Source organism: Bos grunniens, chromosome 4, assembly GCF_055505025.1.
Source record: "Bos grunniens cultivar Pamir isolate PY7600 chromosome 4, Bosgru_T2T1.0, whole genome shotgun sequence".
Taxonomy (NCBI): domain Eukaryota; kingdom Metazoa; phylum Chordata; class Mammalia; order Artiodactyla; family Bovidae; genus Bos; species Bos grunniens.
The window spans coordinates 58,879,128-58,902,271 of NC_141168.1; the positions used below are offsets into that span (position 1 = coordinate 58,879,128).

The 23,144-nt window shown below is 40.0% G+C and overlaps 1 protein-coding gene and 1 pseudogene across 2 annotated transcripts in view; one reads left to right on the forward strand and one right to left on the reverse strand.

Annotated features, from left to right (window-relative positions):
- The first annotated feature begins 6,644 nt into the window (after positions 1–6,644).
- SEPTIN7 (septin 7) overlaps positions 6,645–23,144 on the forward strand; it is a 98,385-nt gene continuing 81,885 nt past the window's right edge. For both annotated transcript variants that reach the window (XM_086396536.1, XM_086396534.1), the window contains exon 1: positions 6,645–6,696. The gene's annotated coding sequence lies outside the window, so the exon portion shown is untranslated. The remainder of the gene's footprint in view (positions 6,697–23,144) is intronic.
- On the reverse strand, positions 18,866–19,224 carry LOC147374221 (large ribosomal subunit protein eL33 pseudogene; annotated as a pseudogene).

Sequence of the window (23,144 nt, forward strand, 5' to 3'; positions counted from 1 at the left end):
ACATTGGTTTCCTCATTTAAAAAATAAGGGTAATATCTATTTCACACTGTTTTATTGATTAAATTTGAGTGATATGAAATGAGCAGCTATAAAAATTCTTATCTTCAAGTCAGCTATCAGATTGTGATAGGTAGTTCTGGTTCTAATACCAAAGTTAGGAGGTTGGTCCATATTTATCACAGATAATTACCAAAACAATTACATTTGTACAACATTCCAAAGTTTACAAAGCACATTCACCTAAAAATTATATTCAGTTATGTATATTCAGATAATTAGCCTGCGTTTTTTTTTTTTTTTTTTTTGCCAAGCTGGGCTATTTAAAATACTAAAAGATGATGCTGTTAAAGTGTTGCACACAATATGTCGACACATTTGGACATTTGGAAAATTCAGAAGTAGCCTCATGGAACTGGAAAAAGTCCGTTTTCATTTCAATCCCAAAGAAGCACAATGCCAAAGAATGTTCAAACTACCATAAAATTGCACTCATTTCACATGCTAGCAAGGTTATGCTCAAAATCCTTCAAGCTAGGCTTCAGCAGTACATGAATCAAGAACTTCTAGATGTACAAATTGGGTTTCAAAGAGGCTGAGGAACCAGAGATCAAATTGTCAAGACTCGTTGGATCATGGAGCAAGCAAGCAAGTTCCAGAAAAACATCTACTTCTACTTCTTTGTGTGGATCACAGTCAAACAAACTGTGGAAATTCTTAAAGAGATGAAAGTACTAGACCACCCTGTTTGTCTCTTGAGAAAGCTGTATGTGGGTCAAGAAGCAACAGTTAGAACTGGGCTGGGAACAACAGACTGGTTCAAAATTGGGAAAGGAGTACAACAAGGATGTATATTACCACCCTGTTTATTTAACTTCTATGTATGCCAAACGCCAAGCTGGGTAAATCACAAGCTGGAATCAATATGGCCAGGAGAAATATCAATAACCTGAGATATGCAGATGACACCACCCTAATTGCAGAAAGTGAAGAGGAACTAAAGAGCCTCTTGATGAAGGTGAAAGAAGAGAGTGAAAAAGCTGTCTTAAAACTCAACATTCAAAAAATGAAAATCATGGCATCTGGTTCCATCACTTCATGGCAAATAGGGAAAAAATGGAAACAGTGACAGACTTTATTTTCTTGGGCTCCAAAATCACTTTGGACAATGACTGCAGTCATGAAATTAAAAGACTCTTGCTCGTTGGAAGAAAACCTATGACCAACCTAGAAAGCATATTAAAAAGCAGAGAGATCACTTTGCTGACAAACGTCCATATAGTCAAAGCTATGGTTTTTCTACTAGACATATAAGGATGTGAGAGTTGGACCATAAAGAAGGCTGAGGACTGAAAAATTGATGCTTTCAAACTGTAGTTATGGAGAAGACACTTGAGTGTCTCTTGGACAGTAAGAAGATCAAACCAGTCAATCCTAAAGAAAATCAACCATGAATATTTGTTGGAAGGACTGTTGCTGAAGCTCCAGTACTTTGGCCACCAGATGCAAAGAGACAGCTCATTGGAAAAGACCCTGATGCTGGGAAAGATTGAGGACAGGAGGAGAAGAGGGCAACAGAGGATGAGATGGTTGGATGGCATCATCAGTTCAATGGACATAAGTTTAAGCAAATTCTGGGAGATAGTGAAGACCTGGGAAGTCTGCCATGCTGCAGTCCATAGGTCACAAAGATCAGACACAACTTTAGAGACTGCTGCTGCTGCTGCTAAGTCACTTCAGTTGTGTCCGACTGTGTGACCATGGACGGCAGCCCACCAGGCTCCGTCATCCCTGGGATTTTCCAGGCAAGAGTACTGGAGTGGGGTGCCACTGCCTTCTCTATTAGAGACTGAACAACAACAAAAATGGGGATAAGAGGGTACCTTGTCCAATCTTGGTACATCAAGGAAGGCTTTTAGAAATAATGATGACGCTTAAAGGTGAAAGCCTGGTAAACAATCCAAGTATAAAAGGGAGAGTGAAGCAGACCAGACATAGTGAGAAGCAAGACTTGCTAGAGTTAGAGAAAGGCATGGTAGCTTGGCCATTAATAAGAAAATGTATCATGTAAATTTCCTGAAGGATAATTTGAAGATTTCAAACAGAGGACTGACATAGTTAAAGTTTAGAAAGGTCACTCTGGGTACAATATGAAGAATAAATTGGAGTAGAACAGGGTAACAGGCAGACAAGACTATTGCAGGAGGTATAATAATATTGGTCAAGCTGGAATAGTAGCCCTGGTGGTATGTGTGTGTGTCAGTATGCTCAGTTGTGTTCAAACTGTGTGGGTATGTTGCTGTCACTTTTTTGACACCATGGACTATAGCCTGCCAGGCTCCTCTGTCCATGGAATTTTCCAAGCAAGAATGCTGGAGCAGGTTGCCATTTCCTACACGAGAAGGTCTTCCCAACCCAAGGATTGAAACAGCATCTCTTACATCTCCTGCACTGGCAGGCAGATTCTTTACCACTATGCCAGTAGTGGTGGAGATGGAGAGAAATAAGAAATATACGAGAAAGGAAAACTGCCAGGACTTTGTGATCGCTGTAGGAGGTGAGAGAGAGGGAGAGGTTGAATATAATACCCACATTTCTAGCTTAGGCAGTTAGTTTGATGATGATATCACTTAGAGACTGGGAACATAAAAGCACATATAATAAAAATGAAGGGTTTAATTTCAGATATACTGTTTTGAGATATCTTGGAACATCATGACATATATTTTGAGCACAGTCAGGTGTGCAGAATTGTAGTAAGGAGAGAGAACTGGACTAGAAATATATTCTTAGGAGCCATGGAAGTGAATACCTCACCCAAGGAGAGTATAAAAAGTGAGATAGGAATAAACTGACTAGGATATAACTCTGAGGTGTATGGACACATAAGTGACAGGCAAAAGATGAAGATCCTAGAAGGTAAAATAGAGAAGCCACAGATCTAGGATGAAAGCTAGGAATGTGTGGTTTCACAAATCAAGAGACATAAATACAGCAGGCCATAGGCAATAGTGTCAAATGTTCAAGTAAAAATTCATTAAAAAGGGTCCACTTGGTTGAATGAAAAGGTTGTTCGTGACCTTGTTGAGAATTTCAGTGGAGTCATAGGGACAGAACCCAGAAGTTTATTGAGTAAATAAATAATCCACTGAGTGAAGTTCCTGGGAAGGTAGAAAGAGACAATCCAAAGAATAAGCTAAAGAGATGGAATACAGGGAATATGTAGAAATATATATCTCAGATGGGCAGGGGCACCTGATCCATTGTGATATCTGAAAGGTGGATGTAGACACACGTAGTCTTATGAATGTGGGGGCAGGAGGTTCTTGGAGTTCCTCTCTGATGGGTTCTATTTTGTGCTGAGAGTAAATGAGGGAGATGGTTTGAAAACAATGGAGCAAATCTGAAGCAGCTGTTATGGAAAAGAGTGCTAACTAGGGAAACAAGCATTGCTTGGCAAAGCTGAGACTGGACATTGTAAATATGCAGTGAAAACAATTTACATAGTCTATCCAAATTTCAGATGAGTTTTTGGTTTTTATTTTTTTTTTACGTTGGCAAATCTATAGTTTTGCTTTTTTTTTTTTTGGTTATGCTGGGTCTTCGTTGCTGCTCACAGGCTTTCTCTAGTTGTGGTAAGCAGAGGTTACTCTTTGTTGAAGTTCATGGCTTCTCATTGATGTGGCTTCTCTTGTTGCAAGCACAGGCTCCAGGTGCAGGGGCTTCAGTGGTTGCATCATGTGGGCTCAGGAGATGTGGCGCGTGGGCTTTAGTTGCTCTGAAGCATGAGGAGTCTTCCTGGACCAGGGAACAAACCTTTGTCTCTTGCATTGGCAGGTGGATTCCTATCCTCTGTATCACCAGGGAAGTTCCAGTTCTTTGTTTTTAAAAAACTATTTCTGAATCAGAAGGTTAAGGTCTAGACTAAATTTTCTTTACAAATATAATACTGCAGACAGTGCAGTAGAGATCATGAAGCTAATACTATAATTTTCTCTCTCTCCAACCCCTCCTTCCCCATATAATTTCTAATACACAGGTGCATGCACACAAACATACACATTATCATTTACTATTAGAACTCCTCAGAGAGAAAGTTCCAAAATATGTCATCATCTCACTGCCTATAATCTTCCCTTTAATTTTCAGTGGAAAGTGGTAAGGAAATTATTGTGTGTGGTGGAATTTGTAGGAGAGCATGAACAATATTATTTATATTAATAATTTATCCATTTTCAGAGAGCAAAATAACAAAATTCACCTCTTTCACATCTATTAAGAGATCTGCTCAAAGAAACATATCGATAGAGATGGGAGACTTTCTTCTTTATAAACTATTAGATTTTATTAAACAATAACAGTATTCAGCATAATTTTATATTTTAAAATAATCCACTTGTAGGTAATTTATTAAGCATATACTGTACTATGGACTGAGCACATCTAACTCTCACAAAAACTCAATTAGACAAGGATTATTCCCATTTATAGGTGAGGAAATTGGATCACAGAAAGGTTAAGCAACTTGCCCTCAGGCATTTGGCTAGTAAATGGTAGAGATGGGATGTGAACCCAAGCAGTTTGACTCCAGAAGTCACACATTTAAATTATCTGCTGCACGGCCTTCTCCACAGAAGAAATTTAACAAAGTTTTCCAAGTAAAGCACTCCTGTGAAGTTTCAGAAATTCAACAGGATTGGTTGAGCTGGCAAGTTGTAACACACTTTATATATATAAGCAATTTAGTATAAATGGAGACTTAAGAAACAGTATCAAGATACAAAATGAGCTGTTTTCTTAGATAAAATTTTTATTAAATTACTTGGAAACATTTCAACTATAGAAAAGAGTACAGAAAATAATTACAATTTAACATTCATGTATCCTTTGCCCACCTTTAAGGTTTTGCCACATTTTCTGCAAATTATTTTTGGTAGAAAAAACATTCTATGAAGTGAAACCTATCACATTCTCTTCTCCTCCTCTCTGGAACTAATCGCTATTCTGAATTTGGTATCTATAATTTCCTTATATGATCTTCACAGTTTCTTATTGTTAAATTTTTATGATACACCGTATACATCTTTCTGTAAGTTATTTTCCTCAATATTATATTAATGAACTCTAAATTAATACTAGTAGCTTTAGTTTATTAATTTCCGTTTTTTAGCATTCTGTATATTTATTTCAGTTTGTCCAGTAATGTCACTTGTTTATCCATTCTCCTGTAAGTGAATATTTAAATTGTTGCACTAATATGAGTAATGCTATGAACATTTTTGTGTTAGCTCACGATAATTACATAGGCATACAATTCCATAACATGCAGTTTAACAGGAAACAAAAAACGTGTACATGAACTATGAGATGGCTGGATGGCATCACTGACTCGATGGACGCGAGTCTGGGTGAACTCCGGGAGTTGGTGATGGACAGGAAGGCCTGGCGTGCTGCGATTCATGGGGTCGCAAAGAGTCGGACACGACTGAGCGACTGAACTGAACTGAACTATACAATGAAGACAGCGATTAAGTTTTATGAAAGGTACAAAAGATCACGTGTTGTTCTGAGCAAAAGGAGGCTACTTTCACTAGAAAATAGCTGGGGAAGGCGCCAACGACCGAGCAACATTCACTGCTAATTAATAGTAGGAGACCACACACTTTAACCCTTATTTGAGGACAAAACCCGGCCCCAACAGGCTGAGCCAATACGAGTGTGATCGTGAAGAGTCCGCAGTGGAAGCTGCAGCAGCCGACCTCTTCGCTGTGCCAGGCCACTGGAAAGTGACAGCGCGAGGGCAATGTCGAGGTAACCAGGGCCTAACCTCACTTTTCATTCCGAACGTGAAGGAAACTGAGGAACCGGGGTCGGATTCCCACCCGTATATACCCGATTCGGGTGTATAGACATCCGCCTCGAAGTGTCTTTCCACTTGCATTCACATTACTGCCAGGTCAGTAACCTGGAGTCAAGTCATACAGGGGACCCCTACCCAGAGCATTGCCTCCCAGTCTGGCCTCTTTTAGTGGCGCCTCTTTGCCTTACGCCGATTTCGTAAGTAAGCGCTGAGACCAACCCAGAGGCTCCTCCAGCTCCCAAACCTGACGTGAAAACGCGCGGGGCTGCACAAACGGCAGCCATCTTTGAGTAGGGCAAAACCACACCCTCGCACCCTACGGGCCACTCCCTCTCAGCGTCCCCAGGCTTTTCACCCACAAACGTAAGGCGTTAACCTTAGCGGCGGTGTTGAAGAAACACGCACAGAAGCCTGACTATCCATGACCCCGGAGGTGCCAATTCCCGCCAATGTTAACATGGCGGCTAAACCCGAGCGGCAAAAGAGCGCTGACGCCAATGAAGTCATGCTCGAAAAACGAGCAAGTCGGCGGGGCAGCGATGAAGTAATCTCGCGAGATCGAAGCAAGCCTCCGCTCGGCCCGGAAGCCTCGTCTGAGGGGGCGGAGGGGCGGAGGAGGGAGCGGGAGTCCGGCGAGAACCAGTGGAGGAGTCCGCCCGCTGTTGCCTGCGTAAGCGGAGCAGCGACTCCGGGCGGCTACGCCGCGGAATCGGCGTAGGCGGCTTTGGAGAATAGGCGGGCTGCGCTGCACCCGGGCTGGTCGCGGAGGGGGGAGGGGATGTCGGTCAGTGCGAGATCCGCTGCTGCTGAAGAGAGGAGCGTCAACAGCAGCACCATGGGTGAGTCTCAGCTTTGGGCCGTCGCGACTCGGGTCGGCGGCTCGGAACGTTGTGGGGTTCTGCGGCCCCCCGATCGGGTGGTGGTGGGGGTAACGCCCTGAGGCGAGGCGAGGCGCGGCGCTGGGGCGAAAGCAGGTGAGGTGGGGGGCGACGGCGGGCCCGGGGCGCGGCGGTGGCGGCGGACCCGGGGGGAGGGGAGACGGCGGCAGTGACAGTTTGAATTGAATGTGCGGAGAACCGAGGCGGCGGCATTTCCTGTGCCGCGGCGGGCGGGCCCGGGGAGTGGAGAGACGTGAGCCACGGCCTCCGCCGCCGGACCCCGAGCAGGGTCTCCTTTGCCGGGCCTCCGGCTCCGCGGCCCTGCTTCTTCGCGTCGGCGGCCGCAGCTCCCGCGGCGGAGCTCCCCTCGTGGGGGAGTGGGCCTGGCGAGGAGGGTGGGAATGTGTGTGCGCGTCCGGGTGAGGGTGCTGTGTGGGCCGGCCCCGGGAGGGCGGCGGCGGGGAGAGAGGAAGAGGGATGCACCAGGCTGAGGCTGCGGTGCAGGCGGCGGCGGCTGCTGCAGCGGCCCCAGCGACCGTGTCGCCTCCTCGCTCCCCCTCCCCGCCTCTGGGGCTTCCTTTCCCCAGGCGCGGCCCCAAAGGCCGGTGGATGGCGGGCAAAGCTTGAATAAGGAGGATAAGGAGCCTGGTTTGGGCTTAATTTTTAAGGAAAGGGGAAAAGAGAACGTTTTGTAAGGGCGCCCTCCGGAGGAACCGAAGGGCTGGGAAGGGTCTTTGGAAAAGGGAGGGAGTTGGAGATACGGACTGGCGATGTGTAAGGAAATTAAGTTTTGAAAATATTTAAGTATTCTCATTTATTCCCTTAAGCCCTTTCATTTCCTTTTCTCCTCCACGTATTGGAAAAAGAACGAGGCCATTTCATTCACATTTTCCACTCCCAAGTTCCCATTTCATACTGTGTATATAGTAGGAAATAGCAACTGAAATTTTTCTAACACATTTCCATTTGCTGAGTTACATTTTGAGAGTACACTGTTTCGTATCTGGGTTGTGAGATCCAGGTGTTTGTTTAGATACTGAATTAGTTTATTCTTGCGACTTTATTGTTCTAGTTCAACTTTATGGTTTCTCTTGGTGTTGTTACTTTGATGAAATGGAAGGATATTTTTCTGAGTACCCTTGGTAATCGAAATCAACAGGTAATCTAGATTCTAAAGCATTTTACATATTTATTAAGGTGATGAATAAAGTCAATACCCTACCCTTTATAAAAACTTGTTTATAAGCAAGTTTAGGAGGGAAGTTTTTTGGCATTAGGTGCACAGGTAGAGATGAAGTTTATGAAATCCTTATAGACTGAAGGATATTGCCTTAGCAGTGTATAAACAATTACGAATCTAGTTAATGCTTCTTGTATCTCTTATTCCTCCAAATAGCAGGGGAAGGAATGGGGGAGCCTGGTGGGCTTCCGTCTATGGGGTCGTACAGAGTCGGACACGACTGAAGTGACTTAGCAGCAGCAGCAGGGGAAGGAGCAGGGAGGAGGGGGATATGGGGTCAGGAAACAATCTTTCATCCCACCCAGCTGTTCAGTGGGTGGGGCTAGAGGAGATAGGGTTGAGTGGAACTATGAAATAAATGTGGAAGCCCCGTAGATGGTTGTAAGCTTGTGTTTGGACAGCATGACGTAGCCAGGTCTTCTCAATACAGTTATTAAAAATATCACGTGCTCTTAGGCTCACAGAATTGAAGCTCATAACTGAAAAATTTATTTTGTGTTTATGGCAAGTAGATTTTACTTTGCAGAAACTTATTATAATTGTGTAAAGTAAAAGTGTCTGGTTTCTGATTTTGATTTCAAGATATTGGATACATAACTACAGAAAAGGTTATTTATGTATCAGATACATATCAGTTACCGATAGTTTGTTTCAGAACTTTGTTATATAATTGATTCTTTGGATTTGCATATTTTCCCACAGAAATAATCTTAAATAACTACATGTCAGGACTTTTGAGCTGTTCTGAAACAAAATAGAACCCCTGAAAGACCTTAGAGCAGTTGTAGAGGAAATGGCAACCCACTCCAGTGTTCTTGCCTGGAGAATCCCAGGGACGGGGGAGCCTGGTGGGCTGCCGTCTACGGGGTTGCACAGAGTCAGACATGACTGAAGTGACTTAGCAGCAGCAGCAGCAGCAGCAGCGGGTTAAAATTGACAATTCACATGGTAAAGAATCCTCCTGAGATAGGGAAGAGGAGGGTTTGATCCCTGGGTCAGGAATATCCCGTGCAGAAGGAAATGGCAATCCACTCCAGTATTCTTGCCTGGGAAATCCCATGGACAGAGGAGCCTGGTGGGCTACAGTCCATGGGATTGCAAAAGAGTTGGACATGGATTAGTTGGACTAAACAGCAACAAAAAATGATAAGGAAGGAGGAAGAGTTAGATTTCCAAGATCTCAATAATGGGGAGTGGTCAGATGAGTAGACCACTTGGTGTGAAGATGGTGGGTTGAGCAAGTTGGTTTCAGACTTGTTATAAATTGATGGTATATGTATTCACTATAGACTCTATTCTTGTATTTGCCAATAGAGTATTATTATCTAATTATCAGCTGAGAGCATGTTTCACATTTTAAGCTAATAAACTATCTGTAGTTGTTGATTAGAAGTAGAAACTTAATTTAACATTTATACATTTTACTAAATTTTGAGACAAAACTTATTTTTCTATACAGAGTTTGGACTCTAAATGACAAGATCTATTGCACAATGAAACTGATGTAGAAAAAATGTGTTTTTTAGGAGTAGAATTTTAAGGTAGTGTGATTATAGGTTAGGCTTGCCAGATGAGAGCACAGTGTTAAATGTAGACCTACATTTGGTCTCTACAGCAGTGTTTTGCAGACTGTGAGTTGAGACCAGTGGATGTTGAAATCAGTTTTGTGGATTTCTACCAAAACTTTACAAAGTAGTAAAGAAATAAAAAATAGCAGTACATTGTAAAAATTTGGAGTGGTAAATTTTGTTGTGTAAGTATTGTGTATTGTGTTGAGATATAACTTTTTTTTTTTAATTGAGAACTGTAATCAAAAAAGTTTGTAAAAACACTTAGGGGGATGTGCAGTATGGATTGGTGAAGTTGAAGATCTTTAAACTTTATGATAGAGGTCTTAATGTGAGGATGTTAGACTAAATGAAATTAAGTCTTATTTTTGATTCATTTATTGTGTACTTTATGTAGCTGGTGTGGTTAGAAAGATCTGAGATCTACTTTTCCTTGAGAGGAGGTCATCTCCCACAGTTATATAGAAAGCAGGGTGGGTCGCAAAAGAAGATAGTATTATATCATTAAATGTCTCTGCTCTTGACTTTGAGGAGAAAAAAATGTTTTTGGTCTTGTCCTTTTGCATTATGGAAGATGCGGAGAGCCAGATTTTGAGCATGAGCTTGGGTAAAGGGACCAAAAAATGCAGCTTGGTTAGCATTCAGCGTTGAAGGCCTTAGGTGAGACACACAAAAGGTCCTTGTAATTCATATTTGGTGCAATGTAACTCTGCAGAGTTAGGGATTACAGATAGGGATTTGAGTTCAAAGTATTAATAATAACAAATATAGTATAAGGACTAAGAAAAAAGACTTTGGTGTCAGACAGACATGCAGTCAAATCCTGGCTTTGCCACTTACTAGATGTATCAGTCAGTGATAGGTTTAGGTTACTGCTTCTCAAACTGATGAAGGGTGTTTTTTTAATTTTATTTTTTAAAATTTCCAATTCACTATTGACTGACACAATTGTAAAGTACAAGTTATTGCAAGTTATTTTTACTAATGCAGATGAAATTTAAAAAGGCAAAAATACAAGCCCCAATTTTTAAAGATCCAGTAGACATAAAGTTATTCTGGTATAAAAATTTTCATTTCTGTGTTCTACATTTGTACTTCTCTGGTGTAAACCATTGAACAATCAGACTGGTCCCTCCATAGACTATCCTTGGAATAGTTCTGGGTTAAACCATGATGCAGTAACAAATAGCCCTAAAAATCTTGGTGGCAGTAGTTTAAAGATGAGGTCGTGCCTGTCCTGAAGTTCGTGTATTTTATTTTAAGCAATTGTTTTTTAATTTCAGAAGTACTTTGAAGATTGAGGAGAGTACCTAAGTATCCCCTGAGGTTGGGGAGTAAAGCCTAATCTTGCTTACATTATTCTGAAGTGTATTTTAGGTATTTATGTGACATTTATTTTAGATATTCCTGTGACATTTGGATTTTATCTGTATTTGTTTGACTTGTATACAAGTGAAACTCACTCAGACATGTCCAACTCTTTTGTGACTCCATGGACTGTTTCCCGCCAGGCTCCTCTGTCCATGGGATTCTCCATACAGGAATACTGGAGTGGGTTGCCATTTTCCTTCTCCAGGGGATCTTCCAAGCCCAGAGATTGAACCTGGGTCTCCTGCATTGCAAGTGGACTCGTTACCATCTGAGCCACCAGGGAAGACCCATATACAATATAAAGATAATCCCCCCCTCTTTCTTCACCAATGTGGGATTAAAAATTGACTTTCCTGAAGATATGTTAATTCTATTGTTTTGTTTACCTCTGGGGTCACAGCTAAGTACTTTTGATAGCCTCATTTGAGATGGGGCTCAGATCAAGGTTTCTCAGACTGGGCAAGAGTGCAGTTTGGTGTTTTTAATTTGGAGGGAGTGGGCTGTCTTGTGCATTGTACAGTGTTGACCAGCATCCCTGGCCTCTGCTAACTAGATACCAAGTAGCAGTTCATCCTCCCCAGTGAAGACAGTGAAAAAAAATGTCTCCAGACATTGCCAAATGTCACCTGGGAGAGCCAGTTTGAGAACCACCATACTAGGTGATGAAGAACCCTTGAAAGATTATAGAGATGGAGAAGGAAAAAACTCTTTGTTAAACATCTGGTTCATAATTCTTCCTCCTAGAACTCCTACCACTTGGTATTTCTCAAACTTAGAAATCAGAATCACCTAGGTAGCTGGTGCTCATTTCACATGCTAGCAAGGTAATTCTCAAAATCCTTCAAGCTAGTATTCAGCAGTACCTGAACGGAGAACTTCCAGATGTACAAGCTGGGTTTAGAAAAGGCAAAGGAACCAGAGATCAAATTGCCAACATTCATTGGGTCTTAGAAAAACAAGGGAATTCCAGAAAAAATCTGCTTTTGCTTCATTGATTATGCTGAATTCTTTGTGTGGATACTAGAATAGCAGACCACCTTACCTGTCTCCCAATAAACCTATTTGCAGGTTAATAAGCAACAGTTAAAACCAGTTATAGAATGACAGATTAGTTCAAAATTGGGAAATGGGTATGTCAAGTCTGTATGTTGTCACCCTGCTTATTTAACTTGCATGCAGAGTACATCCTGCAAAATGCCTGGCTGGAATCAAGATTGCCAGGAGAAATATCAACAACCTCAGATATGCAGATGATACCCCTCTAATGGCAGAAAGTGAAGAGGAACAAAAGAGCCTCTTGATGAAAGTGAAAAAGGAGAGTGAAAACCTGGCTTAAAATTCATAATTCAAAAAACTAAGATCATGGCATCTGGTCCCATCATTTCATGGCAAATAGATAGGGGGAAAGTGGAAACAGTGACGGACTTTATTTTCTTGGGCTCCAAAATCATTGTGGGTGGTGACTGCAGCCATGAAATTAAAAGACTGTTGCTCCTTGAAGAAAAACTATGACAAACCTGGACAGCATATTAAAAAGCAGAGATATCACTTTGCTGACAAAGGTCCGTATAGTCAAAGTTGTGGTTTTTCTAGTAGTCCTTGTGGATGTGAGAGTTGGACCATAAGGAAGGCTGTGCACCAGAGAATTGATGCTTCCAAATTGTGATGCTGGAGAAAACTCTTGAGAGTCCCTTGGATAGAGAGGAGTAGGTATCATTTCTTGAAATAGGTAATTTAAAACATGAAATTGAGAGGCCTGTGGGACAGCTAAATGAGCATAGTAGAGTCTCAGTAATGCTAGGAGAGACATCTAGGATGGAAAATAAGCATTTTAAGGTTTTTGTAAATTTATTCATTTGTGCTTTGAATTTTTATGTTTAGTAATTGAATGTCTATATTGAAGAAAAGCCATACTCTAGTTAGGTGAATAAATTTTTTAATATTTTTATAAGACTTGGTAATTTTAGTTTGGTGAGCAAACTTGAAGGAAATTGGAATAAAGTGATTTGTGAGAAACTTATGTGTTCCTCACAGCTACACAGACTGAGGTTAATAATTTCCTAAAATGTCTAGTTATTAAAAATTTTTACTGGTACTTTGAAAGCGGTAGCTGTTTCAAACTCTTTGCTAGTGTTTCTTTATATGAGTGACATTTTTTTATCCTTATATGTTCAGATTGTTCATTCAGATTGTAATCAGAGTTCTTCCTTTTTTGAGGAAGATTTTGGTATATATTGTCAATCAGTTTTCAAAAATACTAGAAATATTTTGAGTGAGGTAATTATTTGTGCAAGAGGAGGCAGAATCTTCATAGCAACCTTGGTGCTTTCTGGTTATTCTATTACAATGACTAGGGTACTACCTCATTTGTTACATGTTTTTGGGTCTATACAAGGAAAATTTTTTTCAGTAACTAGTCTACCTTAAAGCATCAACATTTTAAACCATTTTTAATTTTTAAAAGTTTAATAGATATATTTAGTTCCTTTTGTGATTAAATACATTAACCAAGAGGGGGAAAAAGCCACTAAATTATTAACATTTCAATCACTGAAGTTTGATTTGTTTTCTTAATTGCATACTTTTTTTCATGGTTGTGATTAGTGGTATATTAGTGGTTAGTGGTTCTCAACCCTGGTTAGGCATTGGAAACACTTTCAATTTTTAATGTACTTGGAGGCTTGTTAATTCACTGGGTGTGAGGTGGGGCTCAGAAATTTACATTTTTTAGTATTTTAGGTAGTTTTGATGAGCAACCAGGGTTGATAACTTCTGATGTGAATTATGTGAGGTAATATATGTAAAAGTGCTCTGTAAACTCTTTAACATATATACAAAACCAAGGTGTTATTATCTTAATATTTAATAATATTTTTGGTGTATTAATCTATATATAGATTATTTTAAGTATGTATATGGTGTTTCTAATATTGATATTCTAATTGTCTAGCCATTTTATTATTTCAAGATGTTCAGTGTCATTATTTTAGAACTATAAATAGTATGAAAAGAGTATTGTTAAGCCTCTTCTGCCTTCCCCAATTATTTTCCTAGGGCATTTGTTAGTTTAGTATCTTAAACTTGTTTTTAATTTATATTTTTCATATTACTGGAGAGAGACATTTGTTATGTATAATCCAGTTAGCTTCTCTACTTTCATAAGAATATACTGAACTTGTTAAAATCACTGTCAGGAATATTTGGTTTTGTGCTGTGACTTATATATGGGGCTATTAAATAATGAAATATGAGAGTCATTTTTGTTTTTAAATTATACATAGTTTTTCACATTTTTGTGCTCTCAGGAATGTACCTAACTTCTCCTGTCCTTGAAGTTTGTAGCTGTTCAGCTTGCTGTTAATAATCTTTGTATTTTAGCTGCTCAGTCATTATTTCCTGGTTCATTTCTTTATTGAAGTTCTGCTCTCTGTTAAGTATTGGGTTAGATTTCCATTTTAATTCCCAGCTACATTCTGTTTTTGTTTGTTTTTTTAATTAAAAAAAAAAAAAAACCAACATGGCAGCCCAGACATGGTGACTAACAGGTCAGGCATGACAGCAAGATGGAGAGCAGTGTCAGGTTTGAAACACATGCGATAGTTCCCTAGAGGCAGCTCTGAACCTACAGCTTGTATTTCATTTTTACCTCAGCTAGTGCTTTTGTTGCAGGAAAGGGAACCCCTTCCAGGGCCCAAGAGTGGGCTCTTGTCTAACACTCGGAAATGAATGCATACGTGCTGACAAAGCAATAGACTTTACTGGGAAAGGGCGCCCAGGTGCAGAGCAGTAGGGTAAGGGAACCCAGGAGAACTGCTCTGCTTCCTGGCTGTCAGTCTCAGGGTTTATGGTAATGGAATTAGTTTCCAGATTGTCTTTGGCCAGTCATTCAAACTCGAGTCCTTCCTGGTAGCCCTCCCATTGCTCAGCCAAGATGGATGCCAGCGAAAATTATTCTGGGAAGTTAATTCCCAGCTATATTCTGTACAATATATTCTGACAGCTGAGTGAAAAGGGAAGAAATTTAAGTAGAAATGATTTTTGTTTTATGGATGTATAAAATAATGTGCAAATAGAAAACAACTAAGGAAACCAAAATATGAACTCATTGTGTAATTTGCAAAACCAAATTTGCTCTGAGTACAACTTGTAGTCTGTTTTCTGATTGCTGAGAAGGGCAAATTGAGTAAACATGAGAACTTGGCATGAAAGAATGAAATTATTGCCATTTCCTTCTCTATGGGATCTTCCCTACCCAGGGGTCAAACCTGGGTCTCCTGCATTGCAGGCAGATCTTTATTAACTAAGCCACCAGGGAAGCCCCAATCTTAGAACTGTAGTCAATCCTGTCATGTTTTATATTAGAATATAAAAGTTGATCTAATACAGAAAATTAAGAGTTACTTAACCAGTTGCTTAATTCAGGTGTGAGCTTAAAAAATAACTAGAATGACTTATCTGATAAGTTGTTGTTTTTTAGTCTTTAAGTTGTGCCCAACTCTGTAACCTCATGGACTGTGTAGCACACCAGGCTCCTCTGTCCTCTAACTATCTCCCAGAGTTTGTTCAAATTCATGTCCATTGAGTTGGTGGTGCTGTCTAACCAACTCATCTGCTGCCGCTCCTTTCTCCTTTTGCCTTCAGTCTTTCACAGTATCAGGGTCTTTTCCAAAGAATTGGCTATTCGCATCAAGTGGCCAAAGTATTGGAGCTTCAGCTTCAGCAACAGTCCTTCCAATAGGAACCACTCAACGATTGATTTCCTTTAGGATGGACTGGTTGGATCTCCTTGCAATCCAGGGAACTCTCAAGAGTCTTCTCCAGCACCACAGTTCAAAAGCATCAATTCTTTGGCACTCAGCCTTCTTTATGGTCCAACTCTCACATCCATGCATGACCACTGGAAAAACCATAGGTTTGACTATGTGGACCTTTGTCGGCAAAGTGACGTCTCTGCTTTTTAATACGCTGTCTAGGTTTGTTGTAGCATTCTTTCTAAGGAGCAAGGATCTTAATTTCATGGCTGCATTCACCATCCACAGTGATTTTGGAGCCCACAAAATCAAATCTGTCCCTGCTTCCACTTTTCCCTCTTATATTTGCCATGGAGTGATGGGACCGTATACCATGATCTTAGTTGTTTTTTTAATTTATCTATTTTCAATTGAATGATAATTGCTTTACAGAATTTTGTTGTTCTCTGTCAAACATCAGCATGAATCAGCTAGATCTTAGTTTTTTTTAATGTTGAATTTCACAGCAGCGTTTTCATTCTCCTCTTTCACCCTCATCAGGAGACTCTCTAGATCTTTTTCACTTTCTGCCATTAGAGTGATGTCATCTGTGTATCTGAGGTTGTTGATATTTTTCCCGGCAATTTGGCAAGTAGACCCACCAAAAATACTTGTTTGTGTTTGATCATGGTGCTGTGCTGTTAAAAAGATAATTACACAGATGTAATTCCTTTTTTTACATTTCTGAAAGTTTGAAATAATCGTAGACTTGCTGAAAAGTTGCAGCCTCTATCCTTTTGAAACTTAAGTATTTGGTGAACATGGAGGAAATGCAAAGATAATACCAAAAACATGCATGTACAATGTGTTATATGAGATAAATATGCCATCAACATTAGTACTGGCTAGGAACAAGTGAAAAGGGAAAAGTTTTATGCTTGATGGAGACACCTTTTACTTGAAATTATGTTTAAGGGTTTTGGGTAGGGCTAGGAGATTCCAGTGCTTTTTAATTGAAGGACGAGTGGATTCCGTTTAACTAGTGTCACTAGTAGATGCCGTTTAACAAATTAGAATCTAACTAGGGTGAATAAAAGACTGTTCGCATTTCATTTAATGAGTCTGTAATACAGATTATTGTACTAAAATATTACTTTCATAAAATAATTGACCTGTTGTAGAACTTTAAATATCTATTTACTTGTAATACAGGCTTCTAAGGTCCTTGTTTAAAAAAAAACAAAAAACTTATTTCCTAGGCCCTACCAGAACATTCTAATTCCCTACTTCTAGGCTTAGGACCTAGGTATTTGTTTTTATCAAGCTTCCCAGATGTTTCTGATTATAGCCAGATTTGGAAATCATTTAACTGCAAGATAAAAGTCCAGAGGCCTTGATAATAGCTGTTGTCTATTGCACAACCACTGTAACAACTGTCATTTATTGTGCTTATTGTATCTGAAGTGCCAAATATTTCAAATATTTCATATATATCTTATGATAACCTCATAAATACGTTGTCCCAGTCTAACGCTTAGAAAGGTTATGTAGCTTACCCATGCAGAGTATAGCTCCAAGTTACAGAAGATACTAGATTTCAGATTTCTAACTATATTTTTAGTGGTCCACACCCTTATCTATGGAGGATATATTCCAAGGTCCCCAGTGGATGCTTGAAACCACAGATAGTAATACCGAACCCTGTCTGTACTGTTTTTTCCTATACATACATACTTAGTATAAAGTTAAACTTATAAATTAGACACAGTAATAGATGGACAACAATAGCTAATAATAAAGCAGAACAATTGTAACAAAATACTGTAATAAAGGTTGTTATAAAAATGTGGTCTCTCTCTCAAGTTCAACTCTGCCAGAAATGTGGCAGTGGCTTCTTCATTGGCAGACTCAGCCTCTCCAATAATTTTTATATTTTTCAGTTGAAATCTATTGAGTCTGTGTGACCGTTTCATATTGGAGTAAATGACTTGGTGTCGTTTTAGGGGATCCCTTGCTTGCTAAAGTTGTCATACAGGCTCCATGCTTTGTGGTGTGACCTGTTGCCATCATTTGTAACATGTTTTATGTTCATGTCTTCCACCCATAGATTTAATGCCTTTTCCATCCTGACTTTTCCATTTATCTTGCACTGTGACTTTTCCTTTTCCATTTATCGGGCACTGTGGCTGTAACTTTGCAGTTTGAGGTGTATCAGCAAAAGTAGCATAAATTTTTTTTCCTTTTTCTCAATTTCATGGATAGAAGATTCCTTTTAAGGTACAATTTCTTTTTCCTTATTAAATCAAGACCTTCACCTTTTCATTTATGGGAAGTACTTTATAGCTTCTCTTTCATATATGCAAATTGCCAGAATTTCAACTCTTGTTCTTTGGGGCCATTATTAAGTAAAATAATGAAGTGAGGGTTACTTGAACACAAGCATTGCAATATCACAATGGGTGATCTGATTATACTGAGAAGGCTAAGTGACCAATGGGCAGGATATACAGAGCAGAGGGATGAATCACATCACAGGCTGGACAGAGCAGGACAGCACAGGAAGGTGTGAGATTTCATCATGCTATTCAGAACAGCACACAATTTAAAACTGATGAATTGCTTATTTCTGGAATTTTCCATTTAATATTTTCAGACCTCAGTTAACAGCTGGTAGCTGAAACCTTGGAAAGCAAAACTTGAGGTGAAGGGGGACTCTTATTGATGTAATTTGGGTAGTCATTTTAGGGTCTCTTTGCTTGGCTTTTTCCTTCTATTTAGATCAAATCATGTTTTGTAGTCTTTCTTTGCTTATGCTGTTCTTACCTATCTTGAAGTCACATCCATCCATTAATGAAGGCCCACCTCAAAACTACTCATTCTAGGAAGCTTTTCCCATCTTTGATCCTTTCCCTAACTTAAACTCCATGAAGACTACTCCTAGTAGGTAACAACATTGTCAATTTGTAAAAATATATTTTCAGTTATCGTTTATGCTAATATTACAAATATTGTGGGTGGCGTAGTTAGTTGCAGTATTGTGATGGGTAGCATGCTTTTCTGAGCCCTTTACTGATCTCTGGCATTACTACGTATAGTACTCCTCTTGAGTAGAATGTTGTGTGTGCGTGCGTGCGTGTGTGTGTGTGTGTGTGTGTGTATCTGTGGTTAGCAAAACACAAGAGAACAAATCCATACTTTTATTTATTTGCTTTTCAATGAGTTTAAATCCTCAAAGGGTACAGCATCACAGAGTCTGTGTCCAGCAGCCTTAGCAAGAAGGCTGCTTTGGAATTTGGCATAAACCATGACACTGTTTACCTGAGCGTGAGTTGTCTTTCCCCAGATTATTCTGGTTTTGTTAGGTTTGCTGCTAAGAGTTACCGTTGTTCTTTGCTTTGTACACATAAGTACGTCTCTTACCTAGATAGGATTCAGTTTCATCTCAAACATATATACCTTCGATTTTCAGGAGAGCTGTGTACTCCCTCTTGGTTCCATAGACCCCTCTTATAGCCAGCAAAAATGGCCTTGGGCCACAGCCTTCCAGACATATTTGTTGTTTTAGAAGTCCTGTTCCCAGCAGGCCTCCACAGGGTCCAAGATGGCTGAAAGAGAGACCATTATTTTTATAATGAAATAAATTAACAGACCTTGGTTATGTGAAAAGTTAGAATTTTCTGTTTTGAGGTTTCAGATTACTTTGGCTGCTTCAGTAGCTCAACAAGGCAGGCTTTTCAAATCTTCTGTTGTAGAGTAAATTTATAAACATACAGAAACATTTATCATAATAAATTAATAATTTCAGCAGTAATGTAATTTAGTTTGCAGTACAATTTTTTAACTAGTATTTTCTTAGAACTTTATTAGTCTGCTAGGACTGCCATTACAGAAAACCACAGATGAGGTGGCTTAAACAACAGACATTTTTTTTCTCACAGTTCTGGAGGCTGGAAGTCCAGTACTAAGGTGCCAGTAGATTTGGTTTTTGGTGAAGGGTCTTCCTGAATTACATATGGCCACATTCTGTCTGTGTCCTCACGTGGCCTTTGTGCAACCTCTGGAGGAGAAAGGGTTATCTCCAGTGTATCTTCCTCTTCTTGTAAGGATACCAGCTCCACATGATGGGCCCTAATCTTATGACCTCCTTTAACCTTAATTACCCCCTTTAAGGCCCTGTCTCCCAGATACAATTACACTGGGATTAGGGCTTCATCATAAGAATTTTGGGTGTATGCAGTTTGGCCTGTAACAAGAATTGAATTTCTCTTCTCCTGTGTATAGTGGTGTAATAGCTATAGGAAATTTTTTTAAAAATCAGATAATAAATACTTTGTTTCTACCTACCTTTTTATTAGGCAAGTAATGTTAAGATGAATATCAGTTGAACATTTTATGAGTCATGGGAGTCAATATTTTGGCAGGAAATGGCTTTAGTATCTTTTAGAAGCGGGCTTGAGAGGTATATGCTGGAAATAATCTGAACTCTTTGATAAAACTGCTGTGTTATGTACAGAATGCATATATATCATGAGTACACAAGGTATGGTAGTGACTGATTCAAATGGACTAAAGTTAATTCTTTAAAAATTTTGCCTATGTTCTTAAAACTTGTTTTTTCATCCTTCTGTTTTCACAAGGTCTCAGGATTGGAAGATGTATTGTCATTTAACCTAATTATGCAAATGGTACTCTTAATTCCCCCTGCAGCATGCCTGTGACTAACTCTGACTAGTATTGTAGCCACAAGTGTATATGGCTGTTGAGCACTTGAAATGCTGCTAGTCTAAATTGACATTTAGTATAAGTGTAAAATGCACAGAAGATTTTGCCAAGACTTAAAGGATATAAAATATCTAATTCATTTTTATGTTGATTACATGTTGAAATAATGTCTTGGATATATTGACTTAAAGAAAATATATTATTACAATAGAGTTTTTGTTGTTGTTCAGTTGCTAAGTCGTGTCTGACTCTTTGTGACATGGTGAACTGCAGCACACCAGGCTTCCATGTCCTTCATTGTCTCCCGGAGTTTGCTGAGACACATGTCCATTGAATTGGTGATGCCATCCAATTGAGTTTACTTGTTTGTTTTTACTTTTTTAAATGTGGCTTCTAGAAAGTTTAAAATTACATGTATGACTTGTGTTATATTTCTAACAGAGCTGATTTAGTCTGCTAAAAACTCAGCTGCCTTCTGAGATAACACATTTCATCTTTGAATAGATGTCACTATTAATTTTTTTCTTCCTATTTTTATATGTATCTGTCTTTGATATTTGCATTCAGATATTCTCATTTACTCCCTAGCAGCAAAAAGATAAGTCTGATTTCTCTTTTTAATATTATTGCTTCGTAGTTTGAAGACAGCTATCTTTTGTTGTGACTTTTAGTCTTTCCATTTTCTTTAACAGTGTTTATACGGTAGGGAGTCATATCCCTCCAGCCATTTTTACTCCCCTTTGAACTTCATTTGGTACATAGCCCTGCTAATACCAGGACTGAAATGAGGACTGAAATGAGGACTGAAATGAATATCTTGTGATCTTAAAATTGCACATTGAATCTATCTTTTGTGTCCTTCTATGTACTATATAAATCTGTTAATGAGGCCTAAAGTTAAGTTACATTTTCAGTTCAGTTCAGTCGCTCAGTCGTGTCCGACTCTGCGACCCCATGAATTGCAGCACGCCGGGCCTCCCTGTCCATCACCAACTCCTGGAGTTCTCTCAAACTCAAGTCCATCGAGTCAGTGATGCCATCCAGCCATCTCATCCTCTGTCGTCCCCTTCTCCTCCTGCCCCCAATCCCTCCCAGCATCAGAGTCTTTTCCAATGAGTCAACTCTTCACATGAGGTGGCCAAAGTACTGGAGTTTTAGCTTTACCATCATTCCTTCCAAAGAAATCCCAGGACTGATCGCCTTCAGAATGGACTGGTTGGATGTCCTTGCAGTCCAAGGGACTCTTAAGAGTCTTCTCCAACACTACAGTTCAAAAGCATTAATTCTTCAGCGCTCAGCCTTCTTCACAGTCCAACTCTCATGTCCATACATGATCACAGGAAAAACCATAGCCCTGACTAGATGAACCTTTGTTGGCAAAGTAATGTCTCTGCTTTTGAATATGCTATCCAGGTTGGTCATAACTTTCCTTCCAAGGAGTAAGCGTCTTTTAATTTCATGGCTGCAGTCACCATCGGCAGTGATTTTGGAGCCCCAAAAAATAAAGTCTGACACTGTTTCCACTGTTTCACCGTCTATTTCCCATGAAGTGATGGGACAAGATGCCATGATCTTCGTTTTCTGAATGTTGAGCTTTAAGCCAACTTTTTCAATCTCCACTTCACTTTCATCAAGAGGCTTTTGAGTTCCTCTTCACTTTCTGCCATAAGGGTGGTGTCATCTGCATATCTGAGGTTATTGGTATTTCTCCCGGCAATCTTGATTCCAGCTTGTGCTTCTTCCAGTCCAGCGTTTCTCATGATATACTCTGCATAGAAGTTAAATAAGCAGGGTGACAATATACAGCCTTGACATACTCCTTTTCCTATTTGGAACCAGTCTGTTGTTCCATGTCCAGTTCTAACTGTTGCTTCCTGACCTGCATACGGATTTCTCAAGAGGCAGGTCAGGTGGTCTGGTATTCCCATCTCTTTCAGAATTTTCCACAGTTTATTGTGATCCACACAGTCAAAGGCTTTGGCATAGTCAATAAAGCAGAAATAGATATTTTTCTGGAACTCTCTTGCCTTTTCCATGATCCAGCAGACGTTGGCAATTTGATATCTGGTTCCTCTGCCTTTTCTAAAACCAGCTTGAACATCTGGAAGTTCACGGTTCACGTATTGCTGAAGCCTGGCTTGGAGAATTTTGAGCATTACTTTACTAGCATGTGCTGCTGCTGCTGCTAAGTCACTTCAGTCATGTCCGACTCTGTGTGACCCCATAGACGGCAGCCCACCAGGCTCCCCCATCCCTGGGATTCTCCAGGCAAGAACACTGGAGTGGGTTACCATTTCCTTCTCCAATGCAGGAAGGTGAAAAGTGAAAGGGAAGTCTCTCAGTCACGTCCGACTCTTCGCGACCCCATGGACTGCAGCCTACCAGGCTCTTCTGTACATGGGATTTTTCAGGCGAGAGTACTGGAGTGGGGTGCCATATGAGATGAGTGCAATTGTGTAGTAGTTTGAGCATTCTTTGGCATTGCCTTTCTTTGAGATTGGAATGAAAACGGACCTTTTCCAGTCCTGTGGCCACTGCTGAGTTTTCCAAATTGGCTGGCATATTGAGTGCAGCACTTTCACAGCATCATCTTTCAGGATTTGGAATAGCTCAACTGGAATTCCATCACTGCCACTAGCTTTGTTCGTAGTGATGCTTTCTAAGGCCCACTTGACTTCACATTCCAAGATGTCTGGCTCTAGGTCAGTGATCACACCATCGTGATTATCTGGGTCGTGAAGATCCTTTTTGTACAGTTCTTCTGTGTATTCTTGCCAC